Source organism: Phalacrocorax carbo, chromosome 3 (assembly GCF_963921805.1).
Source record: "Phalacrocorax carbo chromosome 3, bPhaCar2.1, whole genome shotgun sequence".
Taxonomy (NCBI): Eukaryota; Metazoa; Chordata; class Aves; order Suliformes; family Phalacrocoracidae; genus Phalacrocorax; species Phalacrocorax carbo.
Window position 1 is genome coordinate 14,748,208 of NC_087515.1, and position 21,416 is coordinate 14,769,623.

General features: G+C 40.7%; 1 protein-coding gene across 5 annotated transcripts in view; it reads left to right on the plus strand.

The window, feature by feature from the left end:
- Positions 1-21,416, plus strand: part of RASGRP3 (RAS guanyl releasing protein 3) — a 66,119-nt gene that overhangs the window by 4,414 nt on the left and 40,289 nt on the right. The window contains exon 2 of one of the 5 annotated variants that reach the window (XM_064445924.1): positions 20,010-20,079. The exons of 2 other annotated variants lie outside the window; for them this stretch is intronic. The gene's annotated coding sequence lies outside the window, so the exon portion shown is untranslated. Of the gene's footprint in view, positions 1-11,367; positions 11,466-20,000; positions 20,080-21,416 lie in introns of those variants that run through there. 2 more of the 5 variants (XM_064445927.1, XM_064445925.1) reach the window with 2 other exon arrangements.

Sequence of the window (21,416 nt, forward strand, 5' to 3'; positions counted from 1 at the left end):
CTATAATTTTTTTGCCTTTGGTTCTCCCATTTCCCACAGACCATGTGCAAACTGTGGTACAAAACAAGGAGCCACTGTTCTAGAAGCAGACAAGACATAGAAGTGTTAAGCAAATGGAGACATACAGCAAAAGTGGAATTGTCAAATCATTTATCACCACTTGAACACACGTAGGCTGTTTAAAGAGACTTATTATTTGAACAGAAGACACGAGAAGAAGTGGAAGACTTGACATGGGACCTCCTTCACAAGGATAAAGTAACAGTGGATTTATATTACATGAATACACACAACAGCAGAACAGTGATGTGGAAGGATACAATATACGGTCATAACAAAAAACAAAGGGAGGGGCAACAAGAAGGACGGTCTTGGAATACAAGTCCACCTTGACCACAGTTCATACTCTGTTCCCAGGATTCGAAGATCCTTTGACTACAAAGGATCTTCCCAACTGCAGCAGAACAGAGGAGCTGGAATGTACAGCCTCCATGGCTTCTTTGAAAATGCAGCTAGAGGAAATGGCATGGCCTGTGCTTTATGCAACTAAGAGTCTATAAACACTGAAGCTGATACATATCCCAGGTGACTGTATTCATGGAACACCTAGAACAAAGCAAAACTCTACCATATGACATAGTATTACCAATGCTTGTTCACAGCAAGATTTAATCAAAAATACAATAGGACACACTGGCTAAAGAATCCTCCAAGGAGCCTGCAATGTCAGTAACCATGAAGGTATCTTCACGCCTTGGGTTAGCACAAAAAAGATATGTTGGCTTTGAGAAGTATTCTTGTCTTTATCTTCTTCCTATTTCCACTGAGTTTCAGGGTTGGCAAGCTCCATGTTACTTAGCACTTCCTGGGAAGCACAAATGTACCCTACGGGAAGGAGAAACCTGTCCCAACTCTTGACAGCACTACCATGTTACAGTCCTCAGCTCTTCTGTAAACTCATTTCAGCAATTTGCTCTCATTTCTGCACTAGATATCATCTCTGAAATTACACTTTTCAGCCACCTGTTTAGTAATGGTTGCAGACCAGTTTATCACAGTGGTCCCCAAAGAGACTGTGTGGACAATGCAAAATACAGCTCCCCTGTAACAGGTCTATAATGCAGAACCATACACCTCCAGGAATATGATAATGCAAATTGGCCAGTCTGTTGCCAGTATTGCAAAGAAGGCATGCCACTTGGTCAAGATATCACAAAGGTGCTATCAGCCAGGACAGTTACAGGGTGATACAAACGACTGTGGGTAGTCTGCTCTACCAACATGATTCCACAATCTGCACAACAACTCAGTTTAGGGGGAGTTTAATGTCCTGTCAAGCTAATAGGTCTGGCATTGTCCCACTAAGTAATTAATGATAGTTTACATTATAAAGCTGTAGCTCACTTTAATTAGAGAGAACAAAAATTAATGTGTACTAACTTCGCTGTTTAGATAGCTCAGCATTCTTAGAATGCTTTATCACAAAACAGGACCATAGAACAGTCTGGGTTGAAAGGGACCTTTAAAGATCATCTAGTCCAACCCCTTTGCTAAAAAGTTTATCCCCATCTTTCTTATAAGCCCCCTTTAACTACTGAAAGGCTACAATAAGGTGTCCCCAGATCCTTCTCTTCTCCAGGCTGAATAGCCCCAACTCACTCAGCCTTTCTCATAGGACAGGTGCTCCATCTCTCTGATCACTTTTGGGGCTCTCTTCTGGACCTGCTCCAATAGGTCCACGTCCTTCCTGTGATGAGGGCTCCAGAGCTGGACACAGTACTCCAAGTGGGGTCTCATCACCTCCCTCAACCTGCTGGCCACGATTCTTTTCATGCAGCCCAGGCTGCAGTTGGCCGTCTGGGCTGCAAGTGCACACTGCCGGCACATGTCCAGCTTTTCATTCACCAGTACCGCCAAGTCCCTCTCCACAGGGCTGCTCTCAGTCCCTCATCCCCCAGCCTGTATTGATACTGGGGGTAGCCCCAACCCAGGTGCAGGACCCTGCACTTGGCCTTGTTGAACCTCATGAGGTTCACACCTGCCCACCTCTCCAGCTTGTCCAGGTCCCTCTGGGCGGCATCCTGTCCCTCAGGCATGTCAATCGCACCACTCAGCTTGGTGTCGTCTGCAAACTTGCTGAGGGTGCACTTCATATCCTAACATACTTTATTTTTCCACCATAGTATCATAAAATGTTTCATTGCTGTTTTGGATTATTACCATACCACAGTAATCTTGGGAGGCTGGAGACAAAGATACATCTTCAAAGATCAGCTCACTCATTATTAAAGGGAAAAGGAAAACTGAAATAGCATTCATTCTTAACTGAACCACTAAGTATTCTTTATAATTTCAGAAATGGGAAGAGGCAAAGGAGGAGAGTGGATGAATGCTGAATTCTTCCAAGCTGCTTGACCTTCCTCCCAGTCATGGCTAGTCTCTTCTTTCTCTCTTAAAACAAGGAACCTCCATATTGCCTTCATATAATGCTGTGGTTTTATACTGCAACGCAGCCTATATGGAATTCTGGACACAGCATATCATTCTGTTATAGTTCTATTATATTCATTCACATCTATTCTATTAGAGTAGGAGGGTGACTAACTGTCTTCAGCAATAATTAAAAGCAGAAATAAGATAAAAAAGCAGGATAGTGTCCTCATACCATTAAGAGACATGAAACTGGAACATTAGCTACAGAGAAAGGCCCAGATTCAAACTAGTGTAATAAATCCAGCAGAATTATGTATACAGAGACCTTGGCCCCAGGGGGCTCTGGCATACAAAAAATATTGTGTGTTGTGACTATAATAAGCAAATGACCTCACAACTAGTGACCATGGAAGCAATAGCCTCTCTCTCATCTTTGTACACAGTACTTCATATAGAGTACACAACAGGAACAGATGGATCCAAATTCATGCATCTCTTATTAAGTTTGGAAGCACAGACCCCAAGACGTTTGCGTGCAATGCAGCAGATAGGTTGTTGGATAACATAGTCTGAATGATAAACGTGCTGCGTGTTGAACTTAGCAGAGACCCTGCCTGCCAATTCTACCAGGTTTGGCATTTGTGATCTATGCCTCATCTTACAGTGCAAGCACAAGCTTAAAGTGCTATTGTTTACAAGGGAGCGGTGCATTATTTTTAAATATTTTGACAGAAACTGTTAAAAAACAGAAGTTCAGTGTTTTTCTAGGCAGAGGAAGAAAACAGGCTTGCTTTTTTGCTCTTTTCTGGGTCTGTTGCTAGACTTCATAATTTCCACTCTTGTAAGGTCAATGCAAATGGACTATGTCAAGCTGCAAGGTCAGATGTATTGCTTCAGGTTGATACTCAGATACTTAGTACCAGCTTGTGCTGCCTCACTGAAAAGAGACTGACTTACCAAACCAAGAACCACTGTGACATCAGTGGTGGCAATTTGTACATCAAAATTAACAAAAGAGAAAAAACATTTTTCACTACTTATGTATAATGCAAAAATGGAAGAAGAACATTCTCTCTGATGTACATTATGAGTGAAAAGCATACTCAGAGGTGATTTATGCAAGACAAAGCTGAAAGTAGTTAAACTTACAATAGGAAAGACAGGTAAAATACAAAAGTCCCAGAAAGCTAGGTACTTTCTGTAAAACAGAAATAAATGCATTATAAAACATACATTCACTGATTTGAAAACTTTTTGTGCAACTATTATTCCATTTCATGTCTGAGAGAGGATGTAATGAAGAGATCTGAAAAAAGCGCTGATGTCGTACCCTTGTTCACTTGAACTCATCTGCATCTATTGTGGGAAAAAACACAGTTGTTGAAGATTTTTGAATGGTAATGGAACTGCTTATTAACTCAGACTTACTGGATGCAGAAAAGAAAACAAAAGCTGAGAGCCGCTGTACATTCAGCATTGCAGCATCCTTCCTTTTTCAGCAGGTCATCCACAACGATGATGGCTGGCAAAACCTAGGAGACAAATCTCTTCTAAATGCTCAAGTCTGTTTAGAAATCTTCAACTTCAGAACAATCAAGGCAGTATTGGAAAAAACACCCTTTATGACAGATTTGGTTTTGTGCTTAGTGGTACTACTGCATATAGGCCTAGAATTATAGGAACACACCCTTCAGGCTCTGTTTCTGAAATGAACATATCCACCCTCTGCAATATAGCTATTCAGTTCAGTTGGTAATAGTGAAGAGCTTTTGTTGCTTTGTTTTGTTGGGTTTTTTAAACAATCATGAACATATTGTTATTGCTACAGAAGAGGTCTGTATCACCTGCTTTGACTGCATGGCACAATTTCACCCTATCCCTTGGCAAAGCCAATGCCACTACTCTTTAGCATTCGCAGTGCAGAACAACTTTCATTTGTCAGTCCATCTCTGTACTTCAAGGATTACATGAGAATATTTCTAATTTCTTTCCAAAATAAACAAATCCTTTCTAAAAATTCTTTCTAAAAGAAACAAATTCCATTTCAATAACTGACAATGAGAAATACATACACATCAGTTGCTTTGGAACAGCTTTTTCATGAACCCCTGCTGCTTTTATAAAAATGGAAGTTGCAGTACTGAAGAAGAAGCATCATGGATAAACTCATAAGCAGCATGCAATCTCATCATCAAACAACTAAGAATCAATTAAACAAGAAAAAGTTGCTGAAAGCACTGAGAAACTTGAAACTCAACTGCCTCATGCTGCCTGCTGTTGGTGTTTTGGTGCTTTTCAAGACATAAGGAATTGCTCACCTTGGTCTACCCAAGCACTTTGACTGAATACCCAGAGATGTTTTTGATGCAGTTCCATGTTTGAAGACAATACACTGGATAAAAGACAAATTTATTGGCTCACCCACGCATCACCTGAAATAATTAAATAATACTGAGGACCTTAATATGACAAGGGTCTTAATATTGCTTTAAAAAAAACCCAAAACACTCACTCTCCACTACAGCCTTTTCACTGCAACAGCCAGTTAGTGCTCAGTTTATGCTCCAGGCTTTCGACAAGGTGTTTCCTCTTACAAACATGTCGTGTAATAAGACAAATATAAAAATAAGAATTATGACCTCTCTCTGTGAAACAGAACCAAGTAAAATAAACTGGAAATAAAAAACACTGTAGTCTTACAATAATAGCAATGATTTTAATAATTAAAATTTCTTACCTATGTTGATATAAGGAGGGAACTATAAATCACCATCTTCTCTGCAAATACTGTGGACTTTGGGAGGGAGGGAATAAGGGAGGAGGACAGTTAGTTTTGTGGATTTGTTTTTTGTTTGAGTAGGTTTGGATTTTGTTTGAGCAGGTTTGAGGTTTCTTATGAAATGTTGCATGCATTAAAAAAAAACAACCACTTAATTCACCCCATTAGTCACTGCCAGACCCTTTCTAAATCTGAGGACCAAAGGTATGGAAAAATTAAGTCTATCCCCTATTATTCATGCCAAATTTGTAATCCCTAAAATCTAGTACCTCCTTATACTTCTTCAGAGAAAATATTACATGTGTTAAGGTACAATCATCATGGACTTACAGTTGTGAGTGCACAGCATTTCCACAAACCAGAGCACAGATTCCAAGCTGGACATCAAGAGGAAAGAAGGAAAAGGAGAGGGGAGCCACTAGTAATGTACATGAGTGCAAAGTCTGCCTTAAGTTATTTGGTCATGCTATTCCCACCAATATCTTGTATCTTAATTGTATCTTATACAGTCTACCCTTATCATCCAACCTCATCCTTCTACCTCCCAGCTCTACCTCCTGGGTCCTCTCTTTTACTCCTGTATGTCTGCGCTTCACAGTTGAACTAGATGTTCGTTGTAGGTCCCTTCCAAATGAAATTATTCTATTCTATTCTTATTTCTCTCCTATCCACCTCTTCTGTACCATAGCACCTTCACTGCACTTTCCTCCTCCGAACTCCAGGAACCCCCCCTCCATATTCCCCTCCATTCCAGCATAAGGCTTCTGGGTTTTCCACTATGCAGACCAAGTGCTTAGAAGAAAATGAAGATCCATCCAGAAGTGGTGGGAAGACGGCCAGGAGGACAGGCAGGAGCCCCTCTGCAACATGGCATGAGAAACACTGAGGGCATGGACCATTGACAGAGCAGCTTAATCCCCAGAGAATTCAGCAGCCACAGTAACAAACGCTCAAATCTCTACTGAGCAAGTGAAAACATTAGTCAGAAGTTTACAACTAGGCTTAATGCTTACTACATCAACAAAAAAAATCCCCCACTGCCTGCCAAGATGCAACTGATCTGTCAAAGACAGGTCTGTACTTCAGAGTCTAGAAGTGTTGTTTTTCAATGCACACTTGGAAGAAATGTTTAACAGAGCACAACAATTTTCCCCCTCATTATTTCTGAGAACGGAATTGTTGGATATTTTAGCTTAATTCACAAACTCCAAATTTCATGCAGGTACACAGCATATCAAATTCCAGTTTAAATTACTATATTCTCATATACTTAAAATCACTCAAAAGCATTTTTTTCCAGTGGAAAGCAACCAGAAACTTTAACTCTGGGCACTGCTATCAGGCTCCACTGATTCCTGATATGAAGAAAGGACTGCTTTCAAGTATCATACCTAACATTCACCTAATTTGATGATGCCTTATCTTCTCAGCTCTTGCTTTCTTAGCCACAACATGACTATTAGTTGTACCCTTGGGTATGAAAAGGGAGGTACACAGTGCATTTGCTGTACTCCTGTGCCCCCTAGAGCATTATATTGAAGAACTTGGAATTGACTTAGATTGCTAGAGATTTAACATAGCCTATAGACGTTTAAAACTGATTTAAAGTAATGTAAGGTTGAAAGACTTATATAAAATATTTTCAGCAAAATTTCCTTTTCAGTAAGTCCTTCAGACGCCCTTTAACTGGCAGCTTAGTGTAAGAACTGTTGGACTATTTATAGCAGACTTTTTAATCACGCTTAGGTATTTATAAAACATTGTCTAGTGAAGGCTTCCATGGTCTGCTTTCATTCACTTCTGCTGATAGTGAAGACTACAATATCTGAGGCAGTGAGGTAGACCAGCAAACCAGGCACTGTTTATTAGTTATGGTTTCCACATATTCTGCAAGGCTGCAGTAAAATAATAGTGCAACCATTTAGGAAACAAATGTAGTATCACAGACTTGCAGTTAGTATAACCTGACGTTCATGTGACCTGACATTCACCTGACATAAACTCCAGAAGAAGACATTAACAGAAAAACACATTTTCAGGCAACCCACAAAACAGCTGTCCATAATTGCCATATTCAGAAAATAACTCTATATTCCAAATTTTGCACAGTATCAAAGCACTGATGCTGAGATAAGCTCTTTATCAGTGATCAGTTTATAAATAAATGCACCTACAATTAATTAAATGACACATAAGCAAGACAACCAAGTCTGTGTGAGAAGAAAAGAGAAACAATAGTTAAAAACAAGCCATGAAATAAAGCCTCTCCTACATTAAGGAGAGGCTCTGGATCCATTTATCTGGCATCAGTTAGAGCAAACAACTTCCTGATCTCAAACTGAACCAAATGGGGTTCCATTCTTTAGTTCTTTGTGACTTTTCTAAAAGTGATCCATACTATTTGACATTAAAATTTTAACCTAACATGCACCCATTCCTATCACAATTCAGTGATAACGGTACTCATTTTTTATTGTTCCTGTTCAGCATTTCTCATAGCATGTCTGAGAAATCTATGTTCATTTCTTAGTTTTTATTTGAGGCATCAATATCCACAGAGAAAAATGTACCCTTTTCAATCCAGTCTTGCATTGTTTTCTCCAGAGAAAGAGAAGCTAATATACTGCTGTGTAACAAACAGCAAAGCTTTTGTCTTGCAGAAGATACCATATGACAGATGTAAGAACATCCCATTATATTCATTGTGTCTGCATTAGCTACCTTACCTTTTTTGTATGTTGGTATTTCTTCAAAAAGGAAAGAAGAGGAAAAAAAGAAACCCTTCACAACATTTTTGAGACTCTTATTTAAAGGAATTATACCCAAATTATTTCTCTGTTCTATTACATGACTTAAATCTGTTCATCTAGCATGAGGAACTGATAAACTTTTCCCCATAAAAACCGCAGCATTTATAGCATTTTTTACTGAGTCATAAAAAAATAATTTATTTGTCCACTCATTTCAAAAAGTACAAAGGCTCCTTTTCTTTTTAGGGATTGTATCCCAAGTTGTTTGCGGAATATTGCCATTCAGTCATTATCATCAAATTATGCTCCTATGTGGAGCATGACTACCACATAAAAATAGGCACCTATTCAGTGCAGAGTGATGACTGTTCTGTGTACTATCTCAGATGGCCCAGGTACTACCAGTGTTTAATCAATGATATGAGAGGGTCTTGATAACTGTAAGAGAGTGATTGATATTGCATAATCATTAGTAGCATTTGTGGACTCGTAGACTCCTGTAGAACACATTTCAATCACGTTTTTTTCAGTATCAGCAGGGAATAATTTTGTAACAAAATTTGTAAAGAAATTTAGGATTACTTTTAAAGCGGCATATAAGGTTCTGTTACCCTTGATCTCAAATGAAAATGTCTTTTAGGGGAAATGTAATGGCAGTTATCAAAGATAACTCATGTGGTCAGTGGGCCATGCCCTAAAACACAGCGAGTGCTTTCTCCTTTCTCTGAGCGAGGCGTGATATTTTACGCCCAGCTCTGGGAGCAGGCATCCATGGCCAGGGTCTGCAGGAGAGTCTAACTTAGTTCTATAGGGACAGCTCTCGGTCCCTCTTTGAAATTATCATCCCACCAGTGCCCTAAACTTAAATAAACTCATTCCTCATGGCCTTATTTCTCATTTTTAAATTAAGTTTTTACAACCTCCTCTACCCCTCTTTTATAGCCTCCTTAGCAGCTCATAACGCCCCAGGGTCACAGAGCCCCATGCACAGGGGTAGTCTCTTTGGAGGCCTGATGAAAGTTCCCGAGGAAGCTTGGGGAGGCGTCTTCAAGGCACCCTCCCAGGACAACCAAGAGGAGCCACTTACTGCCGGCCGTATCACGAGCCTGACTGCGCGCTCGGTCAAAATGGTGCCGCACATCTGCAGCAGTCATTTGCTGTCTGCCTAGCCGTTCACCAACTATTCCAGAAGCATTCCTCCTCGCGTTGCACATACTTACCCCGTTTACCAACGCAGAAGAGAGGCCTGGAATCATACTGCGTTCGAGCGTTTCAAGCACGACACACATCTCAGGCCTTCGAGGAGAGGGGGTCGGAGGCGGCTGCACCGGGGACTCAGGCCGCTGGGCGCTGCTGTGGGGCTTCCCCGCAGCGCCGCTGGGGCTCACCGCCGGCCGCCACCACCGGCGACCCGGCCGGCGCAGGGCGCCCCTCGACCCTGGCCGTCGGCCGGGAACTCGGGCCCTGGGTGTCATCCAGGACCCCCGCTCCGCCGCCTTTCGCGCTCGGGACGCTTCTGCCCTCTGAAACGTCTGGCCGAAAGGGCGAAGTCTCTCAGAAGTGCCGCCTCTGTGAGGGTCCTAACGGTCCTAACGACCGGCGGAGCGCCAAGGGAGGGGAGGGGAGGCTGCCGCGCTCCCGGTGAAAACCGGGAAGGAGCTTCCCCGGCCATAAACTGAAGAGACTTTCAACGGATGGTGCTTCCTTCTCGCTTAATTGTTTACGTACGTTACCAGGGTGTGGGCGCAGGGGCAGGCGAGGACAAACGTGGCACCGAACCCTGGCCCGTCACCAGGGGCAGGTCGGGGTGCTGGCGGGAGGCACCTTCACCTCCCAGGCTGCCGACCAGGTCCTCTGGCAGGCTGGGTGGTCCCACGCCTGGCTGGGTGGTGAGAGCCCGTGTAACGCCGGAGGGTTTTTTAATCAAAACCCGTCAAGGAAACCCAGCGGTTTCTCTGCGATGCCAATAAAACGAGAGACCCACAAACGCATGGATAATTAGCGCGAGGGCTTCTTGCCTGCTCCAGGCTGTGCTGGCAGCACGGATGGCTGCATGGTTTTGTAGCCATGTGCAAGTTTATATAATACGAAGAGCTGGGTAAGGTCAAAGGAAGCAACCTGAGTTACCCTTTTTTGCTGCAGCCCTCATCATCAGTGATTTGCAGGCTTTCCTTGCTTTCTGACGAATGTGCCAGGTAGATATGCTATTATAATTTAATAATTTTGACAACAGGCATCTCTCTGGCTCTGAGCAATTCCTTGAATCTGTTCAAATCTCAGTTGCAGTACTGTTAGTGCAGGTTGTATTTCAGCAAAATGCCCTATAATGCCCTTTATAAGCCAATGAGTCTGTATGATCATGCAAGATCTGGATTGCTTACCAAACAATAAAATGCCATTACCACATCCTGTACTGAGGTATGGCAATTGCCTTAGTCCTGTCAGTCTTTTCAATTTAAAGTACCACCAGAGTGTCAGCACAGTGTATCCTATAAGTGGGATGGAATTAAGCAGTTCAGGAAAGGATGTTTTGCATTTCACCCTCAAAATCCCATTGACAGTACGCCTTTGTCCTTAAATACCTAAATATCTTTAAGTATGTGGCCAAGGTAAAGGGAATTAGGCTCAGAGTCTCAGTACGGTGTAGCTACATATCACCCTGGAAAATTCCATCAGAATCTGTTCATTTCTTGACATCAGTGTTTCTCCTTAATTTTTCCTACACTTGGGAACATGGGGATAAGGATGCTTTTGTTTCCCATTTTGCTCTCTCTGTTTAGACTGATAGTCCCCACCTCAAAAGGGCTATCACAGTCTGACTAGGCAATATCTGGTACAATGCAGCCCCATAATCCATGCTGTAAAAATGCCAGATACCAAAATTAACATTATCTCCAGTATTAATAAGGCACTCATCACTCTACTACCCAAACGTGAAAGTTAGTGGTGTTGCTCCTTAAGTACAACCAATCCCCAAAAGTGGGATTGTTCACATATTTTGCATGATCTGTGGAGTGGCCTGGTCTTAAAGACACTATGAAAGCCACAGTGTTTTAAATTGTCCTCTTCTGATGATTTCAATTCCTAAATTTAAGCACAGCAAATTGTGAAGTCAGAAACAAACCTGAAGCGTTCAACAGGGATACGTTTAACTTTCCATTTGTGCTGCACCTACTGTTGATTAAGGCTTATCTACTGTTTGGTCTTAGTCGTTAAAAAAAAAAAAAACCAAGAAGAAGTTATGGAGCACATAGCACCACGTTCCAGTCAAATACTTTAGCAAAGGCTGTTGTTATGAAAAGGATTTTCTAATAAGAGGAATAATGATCTTCAGATTCTGACCTCCTGGCACGGCAGTCAGATTTATCAGGAGGGGCATGTGACTAGTTAAGACACACAGCCCCAGCTTGAAGGAAACAGCTGCTCATTTCATGCTTTAGCACTTGGCAGCTGGACAAGGAAGGGTGATGTTTGTGTTGAATACCTCTGCAGAACGAAGTACAGTAAGTGATTTTCCCTGTTTTTGTTTTATTTTTTTCTAGACTGCCACTGCTTTCTTATTTTCATGCTAGACCTTTCGTAAAAACACGTAAGGGTGAGGTGTATTTTTGTCACTTCATTGATAAGCAGTCATTCATGCTCTGAATGCCTATATTTTTCTGACCTATGATTAACAATAGCATTGGTTTTGCTCTTGCAGGAAAAAGACAAGTATGGTGTTTTGTCCTCATGCTAGCCAGGGAGGGAAAAGGGTGTTTAATTACTCAGGTGATGGTGTGAAGAGGTTGTTTATGGTGAACATATTTTCCTTTCTCTGTAGAGCTAGTCAATAGGTAATGATGCAACTTGAGTATAGAGCAATTTTGGTATTTGTCTTAAAAGTACTTATGTAAGGGATTGACACAGGTACACCCTCAAATTAGTGTGATTGATCTGAAGAAAGTTGCTTGTGCCTGGTTACTTTCTGGGGGTGAATGAAGAGATTTTTTTGAAAGAAAAAGGTAGAAGCAGAGAAATACAGGAGAACAGTGAAAATGCACTGATTAAGATATAATTGATTCATTCTGGATAATAATGCATAATTAGTTTGTGAAGATTTAAAAAATCCTCCATAAGAATAGAGAGCAAGTCCCCTAAATATCTCCAGGATTTTAATTCCTTATATTTTTGGATACTTGCATTTTTGATGTTTTTGCTTCATGAATTATTGATTTCCGCATCTGATAATTTTTTACTATTTTGGTGTGAAGTTTTGTTTTAAAACACAAGAATTAGAGTATAGGAGATATATATATATATAAAGGAACTTTTGATCAGTTATTTGTGTAGAGATTAACTGGATTTTTGGCGGAAGACTTAGGAGGAATGGGAACAAATGAGTGGGTGATGAAGCTTGGTATGCATTGAGACTGAGGGATGCAAGGTGCTTTGGGGCAGGTTGAGAGGGACAGAGGTGGAGAGCAGTGAGGTACTGTTGAGTAAGGTATATATCAAGTCGAGAAGCCTGAATTTCAGAACCGGACCAAGGGTAAACACTGGCAGGTTTAGCAAATCACGCAGTCCCTCCTTTAAAGATGGGGAGACTAATCCTGATTCAAAGATTTCTCACATAGAAAGAGGAACTTTATTTATTTCTCCCTGAAGACTTATTTTTCTTTTAAACCATAGTTTATGGCTTTGCCAGTTAACTGGAAATTGTATAGGGGAATGTCGATCAGTTTCAGTTGTTCACAAAACCAGAAGTCTGCCTGGCTTCCTGCCTGTTTGCGTCTCTGAGGGTAGACTGCCTTTGAACCAAGAGCTCGGGTACTATCAGGCTGTGGTTACACTGCAGCCCTCACACGCAGGTGACACGCGACGCCATGAATGCAGCAGGCCTGTAGAGCCCCAGGGTGCCTGGCTTTGCGCTCAGGAGCCCCTCGTCCCCAGGAATTTTGGCTGCAATGGGGCACCTCAGGTCTCCATCCTATGTGGGGCAGGGATAACTGCTCTGCTCTTGCTTTTTTATTCTGATCCCAGAATAACTCTCTTTTTCTTCAGAATTGTAGGAAGCCTTCGTTTTGGGTAAGACTATGCCACAGGGTGCTTGTTTCCAGACACTGTATTTTATGTTTGTGATTAATATTCTCTGTTAAGGAAACTGCCTGGTCAGATGAAAAGTTCTGTTGAAGGACCCTGTCTCTGAATCTAAGTTAAACCTCAAATCCACCAGAAAATAGACAGGAACTCAGACTGTTCCTGCTGTACCATTTTCTTCCCTATCTCTGGCCCAACCACTGTGCCAGGGTTGGTGCAGAAGATTGATGTAAAGCCATATGGTTCTGCATCAGATGGATTACAAGCCTGCTATATGTGCCTCTTGTGCAACTGATTTTATTCTCAGGCATCCCTGGGAATTAGCTGTAGTATGAACGGGAACTAGTGATGATTGCATAGTGAAAATTAGATAACTCCATTGTTGAGCTCATCTTCAAGTAATGCACTGTCACAGCAGTCACTGTATTGTCTCAAAGAAATGTGGTGAGGAGAGCTCAGTTTTATGCTTCTGTACTATTGATTATTAAGGTCCTTTACAGTAAAGGAAAGTAAGCCAACATTTGGATCTACGAAATTTAGGGTAAACAACCCAGCTTTATTTAAAGCTTCCAGTTATCATTACTTATTTATCTTAGTTTGAATGAAATTCAAGACTCATGACTAGACTTTTAAGTCCTCTGTCCACAAAATAAAGAAAACTTGATCAACATTGCAAGATTCTCCGTTGTTTCAATCCTTATCACCAAGCCATTTTGCTAGGGATACCTACTGTTAAAAACAGTGTATTTTGAGAAATGAGAGTATTGCAGTCTTCAGGCTCTCCTCACTTTATGCCTTTTCTGATTAATTCCAACTGCAACATCTGCTAGTGCAGCACCAGTCATGGGACACCACTGGGGCACACACTGATTTTGTGCTTGAGCAGAAGACACAACCTCTGTACGCCAGCTCTTTTATATTATTTTATAATATCCTGATCTCATGAAAACACGTGCTCAGCTTTTTAAGTGTAGCCCCCTGATATGTTCATGTAAGTCAAGGCAGTTCTGCATAGGCCTGAAGTACATGAATTAAATTTCAGCATGCTTTGCTTGGGGAAGTGCTCAGCCCTTGCATTTACCATTGATGCATCACCAGAAAGTCCAATACCTAACAGAAATTGTTCATCCTGGAATTCTTTTTACTGCATTGTAGAGGCTATCCAGTAACAGTATGACCATTGCTGTCCGTCTGCAGAAGCTCAGGGCATACTCATATCACTGAGAGCCTTGTAAGTTTCCTGTTAAATCCTTTTCCTTTACACTGAGGAAGTGATCAGGGCAGCCTTACAGTTCTCTGAATGGGCATATTTCTGCTCTATAACAAAACATCAAGCTGAAGAGTAACCACAGTTTTGCCAGCCCGTCTCTCTAGTTGAAAACGCCATTATACACAGGAGCCACTCCCAGGATGTTCCTGAAGAAAGAGAGGAAACTACTTTTAAAAATACTGAAGGGGTACTTGTGTGATTTTCTTTTTTTCCTTAGCTGTCCGGGCCTGGCTACAGAACATTTTTTTAGGTGCTCTAAAAAACATGCACAGAATATTTTCTGTTATCATATTTGTGGTTTAATCACTTTTCACTGCTAAATTGATAGACATGTTTTCACATTGGTCCTTTCTTTTAAGTCAGGAATGGCAATGTCTTATAACAAAAAAAGCTGAAGCAAATTCTCAGGTCTTCTGATTTTTGCCGTTCATTGCTTTTCTCTGCCCTTTCTTCTATTCAATGTAAATAGCCAGTGCAGTAGTACTTTTTCATTAATAGGTTTGCTTATTGGTGTAACATATCTAAAAACCACCTGACCACCAGATTAGAGGCGTTGGGACAGGGGAGAACTTTTCTTTTGTAATGAGGGTGAAAGAATATCAGCTACAAGTACTGGCTATATCAAGAAAGCACATTTGGTGAGTCAAGTTCAGATACAAAGACTAATCCTGCAAATACGTAGGTATTTGCTGAGCTGAACTCATGAGTGGTCCCATCAGAAAGTTCACCTTACCTTTAAGTGTGTATGGAGTGAGGATCAAAGTGTGGGCATGTGGAAATACCCACACGGCTGACGTTTACAGCTCAGCAGAAAATACAATTACCCCTGAGAATTACTCTGGTTGTTTTGGTGGCCATCTGCTCTCTCACTTCTCTGAATATCTGCTGCCCTTGCTGCAGCGTCCTCTGACCACATTCAAATAGGTTAAATTGTTTGACTGTCTCTACACTGTACTCTCCCACCTGTGATTTATGCATATTCTCTTTACTAACGAACTGGAGTTTCTCAAGGCAAGAGGAGAAGGCTTCCACATCTCAAGAACCTGCCAGGCATAATAATCTGTGCAAAGTTAATGAAACCTGAGCTATTCTTGTTCAGATATTTTATATATTCAGTTCCTGCAACAGAAAATAACCATATCATCTTAAATCAACACAAATTTAATATTAATGATTCAGCAGTATGTCTGCTTTGGACTACCGCAAAAGTCATACCAAGCTTAATGTACCAGTAGCTAATATATATTGATATTCCATGTTACGTATACCAATACATTTCCACATACAACTCCTTTCGCTACTGTTAAAACTATCTCTCTTTTCAACCCTACTGTGGAAACAGATGTTCTACTCAGAACAGCAGTGAGCTTGGGTGAGAGTCCAGAGTGCAGGAAGTGTGTGCAGGAACAGGATCTCAGATTAACAAGGATTTTCCATTCCTTTTGAAGTATATTTTGCTCCCTATGCCTGAAACAGGTTGATGGTTTTCAATGTAGAAATCAGTCTTAGAGGTTAGTATTTAAGTGGGTCATATGTGAAATGGTCAAATAGATTGAACATGACTTATAGTGGGTATACTTGCACACTTGCTAAACATGTTGATGAGGCTGCCTTTGACACATGACCCAAGGTCGCATATAGTCTTTTTCATGGTGCTGTATTCTTTTTCATATTTTTTAAAAAAATGTTACATTCCTCTGCTTAAACTCTGGTCTCACCAAATTGAATTTCCTTAATCTGAAATAGCATTATTACAGATAGGCTCCCATTCATAACCCGCAATCCATTTAGGTCCACTCAATCCATAATGTTGGTGCTGGTTCACATGGCATGCATTGGTAAATTCTGTTTGTTTTGCAGCAACCCAGTGTTTGAACACAGAGCTTGTTTGGAAATTTCTGGTGTTACTAGTGGGAAGTAAAATAAAACAGTTTATGCAAATGTGTAAGTAATTACCAGTGGGGCAAATTACATCAGAATATCTTTGCTGAAATAGGGCTTGAGTCAACTTGCTCCCTGAATATATAGTGATTTTTGTCACCGAATCAGAATACCCATGACATTCCAGCATCACACTGTTCATGAAATAGCTTCCTTAAAAGACTAATAATAATCTCCTCTGCTAAAGATGTCTTGCCTACTTTAACTTGCTTACTCATGCTCTGCTTTACCAAATTCATGAACACATACTTCCTGGAACAGCTGCCACCCTTCCTAAAATTCCTGGTTTCCAGGCCCTGCCCTAATGACTGTCCATATATTTTTATCTTAACGAGGCATTGGGGCAGGAACTAGAATTCCCCTTTTTTCCCCTCTTCTTGAGGGAGTTTTCTTCCCCTGAAATTATACAGTCATGTTCTTGCTCGCTTTCTCCTTGCAGCCCAAAGAAGCTTCATTATTTCATTTTTATATGAAATTTCATTGATGTTCTGGGGCTGGTAAATCTACCCTGTAGTCTCAGCCAAGACAGTGGAAGATTTACAATCCTTCCACTAATGGGAAGAATTGATCCTGTATCTCTCACAGCTTTAAGGGATGTTCAGAGGTCTCAGATAAAGAACTTGGGCATCACAGCTACACACATCTAGTATGGGAATGATGTACTAAGTGTGACCAGAGGATGCTTAACACAGGCAAGGCAGAGGAGTTTCTGGTATACAGATCCCAAAAGGATTTAGGACTGCCCTAGGCAGGGAGCTGCTTCATGTTGCTGACTCTGATAGGCTTCTAGAAGCCCACAGTTGGGCATTTGGGGACTTTAATACTGAGAATGCAGGAAGAGGCTAAATCTCTAGGCAGTCACCTTCTAGGGTGAGGAGGTGAGAAATGAGAGACCAGGCTGAGAATCACACTGCTGGAATCAGGCCCTGGAAGTGAAAGGGAGCCAGGATTTCGGTACTTAATCCTTCTTTTGGATCTAGTTCTCAGCTCACATTGCAGAACCAAAATAAGAGAGGTGGTTTTCAGATTAATATATCCTAAGTAAAGGCTCTTCTCCAATTTGCTTCATGTCTGTGTTTTGAAATCTGTTCCTTTTGGATTCTTGCACTGATTTAACTATATTGATTCAGAAATTGTTGTAAATTATGGCTTGGACATAGTTATCTGGTATACTAGTGCTTATAGAAATTTAATTCATTCCTGTAAATAAGCTTGAAAAGGTGTGAACTGTTTTGAAAACCTGACTGCAATAGCAGTCATTCAGTGGTGAATACTGGGGGAGGGTACGAGTGAGTCTCATATGGTGAATGATGAATACAAGTTTCTAAGCCTCTATCTCAGCTTCTAAATTAATATCTTCCTAACACCTTCCACCCTTTAATTTCCTCTCCTTACCTGACTACTTTTTTCACTTCATATCAGCTTTACCACATAGCCACAGGATTTTTTTTTTAATCATTATTAGAGTTAAGAAGACACTGCAAGAAATTCTGATAAGCTCCTTAAATTTGATAAATATATGCTGAGGCAGAAATAGTTACGAGTTTCCTCTATAAATACAAAGCAAACAAGCTTGGATTAATAAGTGTCTTCCAGGTTACTCATGAGAGAAGTGGGTATTTGGGACGGCCTGAACCAGCCACTGCAAAGGTGTTATATGACCAATTAACTGAAGGGATTTTACCCACACAGCCAATAATATACTTGGTGGAGTATGTGATTCTCAACTGTTACAGCTACAGCAACTGCTCTTGTTGCTTTTCAAATAATGGTGAATCTTTGGCATAGCATCTCTACAAAATAGGCATTTGGGGATTTTCTACAGATCTTACTGTTTTAGGCAGAAAACACAGGTTTCACTACAAATTACATGAAGTTTAGAGAATTACAAAATTGTATCTTAAGACATGAGCACTGCAAGCTTAACCAATGGGTTTTGGTAAGGTTCATTTCTCTGAAGTCCTATTGTCCTGTTCTGTGGTTGCAAAGTAGGATGTTTGTGTAGCTGCAATCCTGTGTTAAATATTCTTTCATACAATAAATATTTAACTACCAAAGTAATATTAGCAAATTAAAGATCCAAGTTACTTGTTTAATGTATTACTTATTCAGGCAGGAGCTGTAAGATGGTTTTCCTCTTTTTCTTTGAGATAGACGTTTTTGACACTGATCCTTCCCTTTTTTCTAATTGTCTTGCTGTTCTATTTCTATATATAGCACCTTCTTCAGATGAGTTTGTGTTTGTGTTTCAAGTCTTTTGATGAGAAATTTCTGTGTTGCCATTACTCTCTTTTTAAAGAAGGCATTTAACTTGTTGGCTGCAAACTGTCTTATCGTTGGGAAGGTATGTGGTTATTAATGAAACTCACTCTGTTCCAAAAGCTTGGATGTAGGAATCAACTGTGGTGACACTGTTCTTGTCTTCTGTACTCTGTAGACTTCTTCTTGTATCATAAACAGTTTTAGAGGTTTACTGTGTATCTTCATGTGATTGTACTAGCCAATGTGTGTTTCTTAATAGACTGTTTAGTAAGGAAACAAAGTTTAGTCAGCTGACTGATGGTTGCTTTGTTACCTCTGAAAAAAAGTACAAAATCTGGTCAGACACGCTAGAAAGAGCAAATAATCTCTTCCCTGCTCTTCTCCGTTGGAGACTTACTATTTTAAAAACCTCGAAACTGGCTAAAGAAATACTGTATGCCTGTGTTTAAAATACTCCATCCACATCATTAAGAAATCCAAAGACTGCCATTGTTTCACCCATCTTCCCTAGGGAAACTCATAGAAAATAACGAGATGTAAGGAACTGCTTGTGTATTTTGATGTCCAGCATCTGTTGACAGAATTTCGCAAAGAGATGCTGGATCTCTCCTGACCTCCAGGCTGTGTTTCTACTCTACCAGCGTTTTTGCACACCAGCTTGCCTGTGAGTTTTGAGTCATTGGTGACTTCTGCAGATGCAAAACCGTAGCACTGCACAAGGCAGGCATCCCTGATCCATGTGAGTGTGCAGTTGACGGCAATTTGCATGAGCTCCTAGGATCACACAGCAGGTCTGTCCAGTGGCATGTGTGTCTGTCAGTGTTTTCTAGCATATCATTTTGATTTGCATTCTCTCTTTAAAGAGCGACTGCTTCCAGGTGAATGGGAAGCTGCCACCAGGGAGTGAGAAGGATTACTGACCATTAGCAAGTGCTCTGGTCTCTCTCCTTGTCTGGGACCTATTAGGACATCTGTGGGGAAATAACAGTTACATGTGAACCATTTTCTACATTCATCAAAGGGAAAATGAAGGATGATTCCATTAGAAACGCACCGTAACAGCCAAATGAGCAAAAGGAGCCAAAGTTCTGTCCTGCCTCTCTGTCCTTTTAACTCCATCTTAGACAGCCAGCTTCCCATTACTTAAGTCTCTAAAAGCCTCTTCCTGCCTTTATTGTTTTGTCAGTTGCTGCCTTCAATTTATTGCACTGATAAGTATCTCCCAGGCTGTAAATGTGTGGTCAAGATATTTCTGAAGCTGATCCATGTTTTGATGTAGTCACAGGAGGAAAGGTCAGCAGCAAAACTGCTCTCTACACGAGGAGGCCACTCCTTACACCAGGATAGGTATGGGTTGTGAATTCGTGGGGAGAGATGTGAGGTAATGTATGTGATAACAGGGCTAAAGAGGAAAAATAAACATGCACTTAATCTCTGCTTTTCACAAGGTGATACCTTTGCTTTTATTAGATGTAAAGTAACTGGAGTTGTTCTTCAGCTAGGAGAATGCAGGAAAACAGAAAGAGTGAGAAATGAGATATGGTCATCGATGCTGGCAATGATAGCAGGTAGGTGGGAGGTGATGAAGTCTCCCTTCACTGGTATCTGTGATTTCGGATAATCATCTTGTCTTCTCTTGATACAGTGTAGCCACAGAGATGGGAAAAAGGGAAGAGGGAATGTGTTTTAACATGTTGCTTTCTGGGGCACTGGTCTATAATCTCTGCTTTCTGGGTGACCAGCACAAGCCTGTAGAGCTTGACATGCTTGAGAAGCTCTGTGTCTGTAATTCCTGTGGCATCATTATAATGTGTGGTGCAGATTTTTGCAATGTGGCTGTCTGCCAGTATGGGCCTAGAAAGTGTTATGCCATGAGCAGTTAGTCTACAGTGGCAAATAGCTGAAAATTACAGAATTGTGTGGGGTGAAAAAGCTCCTTCCAAGAGGAAGTCAATTTGGAAGCCATGGGTTTATCAGACAAGAACTTTAATACCAAAAGTACTGAATTTAAATATGAGTTAGAGCCTCTTATGGTTCCTCTTTGCCTTGAAATTGATTGAAACTGAAAGTAGTGTTGACTCTTAAGACTGTGGTAAGTCTTGGAAGATTTAACAGCTTCAAAAAAGACACTACCCAGGGACTATACTACTACAGAATAATTTTGGCTTAGTTAAAAATGAGAAGAAATAAGCTTTGTGGGGGAAAATGTAAATCTCCAAGCTGAACATATCAGAAGACCTAGGTAAATAGGGCAGAAAATGTCTTAGTAAGCTAATTAATAAATCAATGTGAATTTTCTACCTTGGATTTGAAAGAATATAGCTGGCAATGGTAAATAATAAAAAATATTAAAATATTTTGTAACAGATATATAATACTAAATATACTTGTCTGTCAGAACTGAGGGGTTGATTGTTTCCCCATATGTGTTTTAAAATAACTAAAAAAAAATGGTTTTCCTTGGGCTGGTCCAGTCTTATTAAAGGCATGTAACAGTGTAACCAGTCAAGAATATATGCTGATTATGTGGTTTTTTCCCCTGACTTGACCTATGTGACTAAGTTAATAAATCAGGTTTATTAATGAAAGACTGTAAAGAGCTATATGCAAGTCTGTGAATAGGAAAGTTAATTGCCAAGAGTTCCACTGAAGGCTTACAGGCAGTAGTATAACTTGTAACAGGTATTGACAGTGTATTGATTCAGTTTCTGAAAAAAAGTTTGAGCTAGAGTATGTGAATTCTTATTGCTGTTTGCTGTCCTTTCCCGATGGGTTGTATATTGGTGCTGGAGAACTCTAACATGACTGAAGGGCAAAGATTCCCAGAAAAGCTGCATCCCCTGGCACCATACACCTTAATCAAATGTCTGATATTTCTCAATTTATTTTTGCTTTACTGGGAATA